The sequence below is a fragment of the Carassius carassius genome, chromosome 25, assembly GCF_963082965.1.
Source record: "Carassius carassius chromosome 25, fCarCar2.1, whole genome shotgun sequence".
NCBI lineage: Eukaryota > Metazoa > Chordata > Actinopteri > Cypriniformes > Cyprinidae > Carassius > Carassius carassius.
This window is the reverse complement of record NC_081779.1, coordinates 13,051,088-13,057,204: the sequence shown is the minus strand read 5'-3', so window position 1 is coordinate 13,057,204 and position 6,117 is coordinate 13,051,088. Positions and strand designations below refer to the sequence as shown.

Here is a 6,117-nt window from a genome sequence, read left to right as displayed (position 1 = left end):
CTTAGCGAACTTGATGGAAATCGCTAGTTGTTATTTAAGCGTCTTCTTGCCTTGTTGGGTGTTTATCGGAAATCTTTAGGAATATCAGATAAGATTAAAGACAATAATTTTAGCAATTCCAGTTGTTAAAATTATAGCTTGCCTTTATATTAAGACTTCACTGATAATATGTTAGATGTAACACTAGTACTCTCTATTCTATTTTATATAACGTTTTCTTTTATTTAAATTTAAGAAAACTTGACCCTCTAACACTTGAACTCTATTTCTTTTTCTAACTACTTTTTTATTATTATTATAAAAATGACCCTCTAACAGTAGCCGTTCTCTTTTTTTTTCTTGCTTTCTTTTTATTTATAAAAAAAATAACCCTCTAACACTAACGTTCTGTATTCTTTTTTGTTATACTTGTTGAAAGGTGAAAATGCATGATTTGACAGTTATATTTTATTATAATTAAATTTTTTTTTTATTAAAATAATTATCTAGATGTCACGTTTTACAAAATATCCCCGCACATACATAAAGATGGGTGTGTGACTGTCAGTATCAGCGCACCCCTGCACCTTTATTATTCAACTCGTACAATGGTGTCATTACAATATTTGATATTCGACGAAATGTGTGATCAATGTAATAAATGTTAATAATGTAACAAAAAGGACATATGTTTTGGAAGCTAAAAGAAAAGCTAACAAGCTAACCGTCTGCTGTCGCGAGATCAACATCTGCCTGGAATTTGTACTGCAGCGCGCGCAAGGTGCGGATTTTCCTCGGGCTTTGTATGCGCAAAGACGCCAAACGCATTCTCCACACAAGTCATTTTTAGCGCTAATTAAGACATTTTAAGTGATAACATAAAGAAGTGATGTTACACTGCGTCTGTCCTTCGTCGCTGGTGTAGGGGAGGGGGAATGGAATATTCTAGCAAGTTGCATGATGAAATCGAATGGTTATGATTCCAGTGCATGCAGTTAGATCCAGTTTTAGTTATGTTTTCGCCGAAAGTACTTACGCGGAACGGTCCTATAGTAGCTTTCCGTGTTTAGCAACCGTATCTAGGGTACCTTTCTCACCCTCCTCCCACTGTACAGTTTCACTAAAACAAACAAAATGGCGACGCCCCCTCCCGCCGTGAGCTTCATTTAAAAACGAGCTGGATGTTAATGAGATATGCACGACAAAAATAGGCAATGTACATGAAAAAAAGATAAAGAAAAAAAAAAAAGAATGAAAACAAAATGCTACTTTGATGATTACAAATCTGCATGGACAGGCTGTATTTTGAGTTTTTCCCTCTATGAATGTCATTTAGTTGAGCTAGATTCAGACAATTATTATATTTGAGAGAAACGCCCAGCCAAATATTAAAATGGGCCCTATATTTAGTAAGGCAGAAATAACTTTTTCTGGAAGAACAAGCTGCTGTTTTTATGTTATGACGAGAATGATTATTATAGCAAAAACTTGCGTTGTTTTAGCTTAGTATCTTGAAACTGAGAAATCTACGGCTAAGAACAACGAAAACGGCATTTATACATATTTAGTATCTAACGTTACCGAAACGATTTATGTTTATGAATAACTTTAATCCAGTTGAGTTGTCATGGATCAGAGAATCTTCACGATTCGAGGTCTCTTGGGAAATATACAAACACACAAGAAAACAAATTACCCTGCAATGGAAGTCGGAGTCTTCAAAATAAGTGTTTTTAATGTATAATTTTTATACTCTGAGTTTAATGTTCATAAATCCCATTTTATAGCCACCAGATGGTGCTCACACTCCATCCTTAGTAACGGATTTAACTCTCTGCCTCTCACTACCTCCAGGATGGATGAATAAAGCACTCTGAATAAACATACACTTAATGCAGCTTGATATCTGTTGCAGATCTTGAGAATTTTTTACCAGTATGGTGGTGAATTTTTTTTAGAATCAAGACAGGTCATGGTTTCCTCAACACATTAAAGCATTTCTACAGTCGAGTCTTTATATATAGGCTACAGGTGCTGGTCATATAATTAGAATATCATCAAAAAGTTGATTTCACTAATAACATTCAAAAAGTGAAACTTGTATATTATATTCATTCATGTCACACAGACGAATATATTTCAAATCTTTATTTCTTGTAATTTTGATGATTATAATGGAAAACTAAGGAAATCCCAAATTCAGCATCTCAGAAAATTAGAGTATAACTTAAGACCAATACAAAGAAAGGATTTGGACAACTAAAAAGTATGAAAATGAAAAGTATGTGCATGTACAGCACTCAATACTTCGTTGGGGCTCCTTTTGCCAAAATTACTGCAGCAATGCGGCGTGGCATGGAGTCGATCAGTCTGTGGCACTGCTCAGGTGTTATGAGAGACCAGGTTGCTCTGATAGTGGCCTTCAGCTCTTCTGCATCCTTGGGTCTGGCATATCGCATCTTCCTCTTCACAATACCCCATAGATTTTCTATGGGGTTAAGGTCAGGCGAGTTTGCTGGGCAATTAAGAACAGGGATACCATGGTCCTTAAATCAGGTATACTGGTAGCTTTGGCACTGTGTGCAGGTGCCAAGTACTGTTGGAAAATGAAATCTGCATCTCCATAAAGTTGGTCAGCAGCATGAAGTGCTCCAAAACTTCCTGGTATACGGCTGCATTGACCTTGGAGCTCAGAAAACACAGTGGACCAACACCAGCAGATGACATGGCACCGCAAACCATCACTGACTGTGGAAACTTTACACTGGACCTCAAGCAATGTGGACTGTGTGCCTCTCCTCTCTTCCTCCAGACTCTGGGACCCTGATATCCAAAGCAAATGCAAAATTTACTTTCATCAGAGAACATAACTTTGCACCACTCAGCAGCAGTCCAGTCCTTTTTGAAGAGTGTCGCTTCTGACGCTGTCTGTTGTTCAATAGTGGCTTGACACAAGGAATGAGACAGCTGAAACCCATGTCTTGCATACGTCTGTGCGTAGTGGTTCTTGAAGCACTGACTCCAGCTGTAGCCCACTCTTTGTGAATCTCCCCGACATTTTTGAATAGGTTTTGTTTCACAATCCTCTCCAGGGTGTGGTTATCCCTATTGCTTATACACTTTTTTTCTACCACATCTTTTCCTTCCCTTTGCCTCTCTATTAATGTGCTTGGACACAGAGCTCTGTGAACAGCCAGCCTCTTTCGCAATTACCTTTTGTGTCTTGCCCTCCTTGTGCAAGGTGTCAATGGTCGTCTTTTGGACAACTGTCAAGTCAGCAGTCTTCCCCATGATTGTGTAGCCCACAGAACTAGACTGAGAGACTATTTAAAAGCTTTGCAGGTGTTTTTAGTTAATTAGCTGATTAGAGTGTGGCACCAGGTGTTTTCAGAATTAAACCTTTTCACTATATTCTAACTTTCTGAGATAATGAATTTGGGATTTTCCTTATTTGTCAGTTATTAACATAAAAATTAAAAGAAATAAACATTTGAAATATATCAGTCTGTGTGTAATGAATGAATATGATATACAAGTTTAACTTTTTGAAGGAATTACTGAAATAAATAAACCTTTTGATGATATTCTAATTATATGACCAGCACCTGTATATATAATTAATTAATAAAAAAATACATGACATTTGTTTCTGTAAGAAAAATGAAGAACCACACATAACTAGGTGTTTTTTCACCCAAGTGTCTCTGAACAGAGCAGTTCTTGTGTCAAATAAGGTTAAATGATAAAGAACCACGATGCAGTGTTCTAAACATTAATGCCAAACTGTGTTGGACTTAAATAGATTTGATTACATTTATGCTATTGTGTAGAAGTACGGAATAGCAAGGAATAAAGGTTTGTTTGCAGCAGGACACTCTGCCTTTCAACAAATTGCCATTTCCCTGAAATAAACTTTAAATGTGCCAAGAAATTAAACCTGCTTGGCAATTTACTACTTTCTAGTATTTATTTGAGAACAAACCTATTGCAAGTGTAGTGTAAATTTGGATAGAGGTTTATAGGGTGGCATGTGTTGAAAGGAAAGTTTAAGATTATATGTTTACTGTATATAACTGGGAGTTACTTGGCAAGATGCTGTCCTGCTGTAACTTTGTTTTTGGAATATGTAAAATGATAATGTACCAAACCTAAACTTGACCTAATATTTTATAACCTTTCAGATAAAGAGATATGGAAATGCATGGGTTTTTCATTTAATCTAGACAAATTAACAAGCATATCAATTGCAAATAAATATATATGCAATGTTTGTGTTTAATGTATTTATGTCAAACACACATATTGTATAGAAACACCTTCATGTAGAGTGAACCTAAGGTGAATGTGTTCTGCTGTTCGGTGCATATGAGCCATGCATGATGCCCTTAGGTTGTCCTTTGCATTTAATGACAATAGCACCACCTCTTAAAGTATTTTGTATAAATCACTGGTGCTTTGGGGAATGAATAGGGACAATAATTTCCAGCATATTACCTTTAGGGTGAGGGGTTTCCTAGTCTGAGAATATGAATTTCCATTACTCCTCCAAGACAACTGAATTGATTACTTTTAATTGGAAATGATCATAACTCTCTTGTGAGCTTTAGTGTTGAGGGCTTTGTCATGCATTTATTCTCATATGGTGCCCACAGTGTCAGCCCAGAATGAGACATCCATCAAGTCTCAGGGCAGGAGACACTTGTTCTTCAGCAAGCGGAAAGGAAAGTGACCTTGAGCAACAATGGAAGAGAAACTTCTCTATCTCTCCTTCACCAAGACTCTGCCAATCCGTCTTGATCAGTCGTTTTGCTGAATTGTCTTTTAGCTGCCCTTTTGCGGGTCATGTCCTCATCCAGGGCTGGATGGGCCTGTCATTGTCACAGCTGAGGTTCAAGCTCAGTGTGTTTAATCAGGCCAAGAATCTAATTAGCGCACGGACACAGGCAGATGCAGACGAAAGACAGAAGCACAGCGAAGACATCTGCACACGCTCTCTTGAGTAACCATGAGTGAATTTGCAATCTGAATCTGCAGCCAGTGGGAAATGAGAACAACAGTATGGGATCTGCTGTAGACACACAGGAATGGTGATCGCAAGGCATGCCAGAGATGAAAACTCATGACTGAGTGATTTCCTCTACACAGCAGAGCAAGAGTAAGGTGTTAAAGGGACAGTTTACCCCACAAAATTAAAATTACTCATCCTCATGTTGTTCCCAACCTGACTTTCAGTCTACTGTTGAACCTGAAAGGAGTAAATATAGGTATAGATGGTGCTGGTCACTCTTTTCCAGCCAAGTACAATGAATTGGGGACTGGAGCTCAAGCTTCATTCAATAGATACTCCAAACCTTTATGTTCAACCGAAGAAAGAATCCCATACAAGCTTGGATCACTTGAGAGTGAGTAAATGATGACAGAAATGCTTGGGTGAACTATCCCTTACTGCAAGTGAATGGGTGCCCAAACACGTAAAAGTTAAAAATGTTAGTATTGTTTTTACACTTGTATCTTCTTACTTTGTTTTTCTCAATATAATTTCATATGTATATACTGTACACATAAGGGGATAAGATTTTTTTATCTAACGTCATAGCATTTAAAAAGTGTTTGACTTTAGACACAAACGGAGTTGGTAAAAACGAACCAATTACAAAAGAGATATGTTTGTCCAATTTTAAATTACTCATCAAGAAGGACACCCAGATTTCGCACACAAGAAAATCTGAAGGCCAATAAGCTGCCCAGATCTAAGCTGGTAACCTGAGAATGATCAGTAGGACTGAAAACAATCACCTCTGTTTTAGCTTCATTTAACGTAAACAAAATGTTGAGCTAGGTAGAGTTTAGTTTAGCACTTTAGTAAGGTACTACAGTATGTGCTGAAGGATAATTTCTCTTAATAGGTAAATAAATCTGGGTATCGTCAGTGTAGAAATGAAAAGACACCCCATGCCTTCTTAGAATGGAACCCAGAGGAAGCATGTACAGGGAAAAAAGGGAGGGTGCCAATATCAAGCATTGAGGGAGTCCACAGGTGAGAGGAGCAAAAGAGGAAGAGAAGTCACCTAGTTTGACAAAACAAAATTCTCAAGGATAAAAATGACTGAAGCCACTAAAGGACCATACCTTTTAGGC

The 6,117-nt window shown here is 37.4% G+C and overlaps 1 protein-coding gene across 3 annotated transcripts in view; it reads right to left on the bottom strand.

The window, feature by feature from the left end:
• The window catches only part of LOC132104210 (double-strand-break repair protein rad21 homolog A-like), a 7,973-nt gene extending 6,834 nt beyond the window's left edge, over positions 1-1,139 (bottom strand). For 2 of the 3 annotated variants that reach the window (XM_059509507.1, XM_059509509.1), the window contains exon 1: positions 1,016-1,139. The gene's annotated coding sequence lies outside the window, so the exon portion shown is untranslated. Of the gene's footprint in view, positions 1-1,008 lie in introns of all 3 variants that reach the window. The other variant, XM_059509508.1, reaches the window with a different exon arrangement.
• Between the last annotated feature and the right edge of the window lie 4,978 nt (positions 1,140-6,117).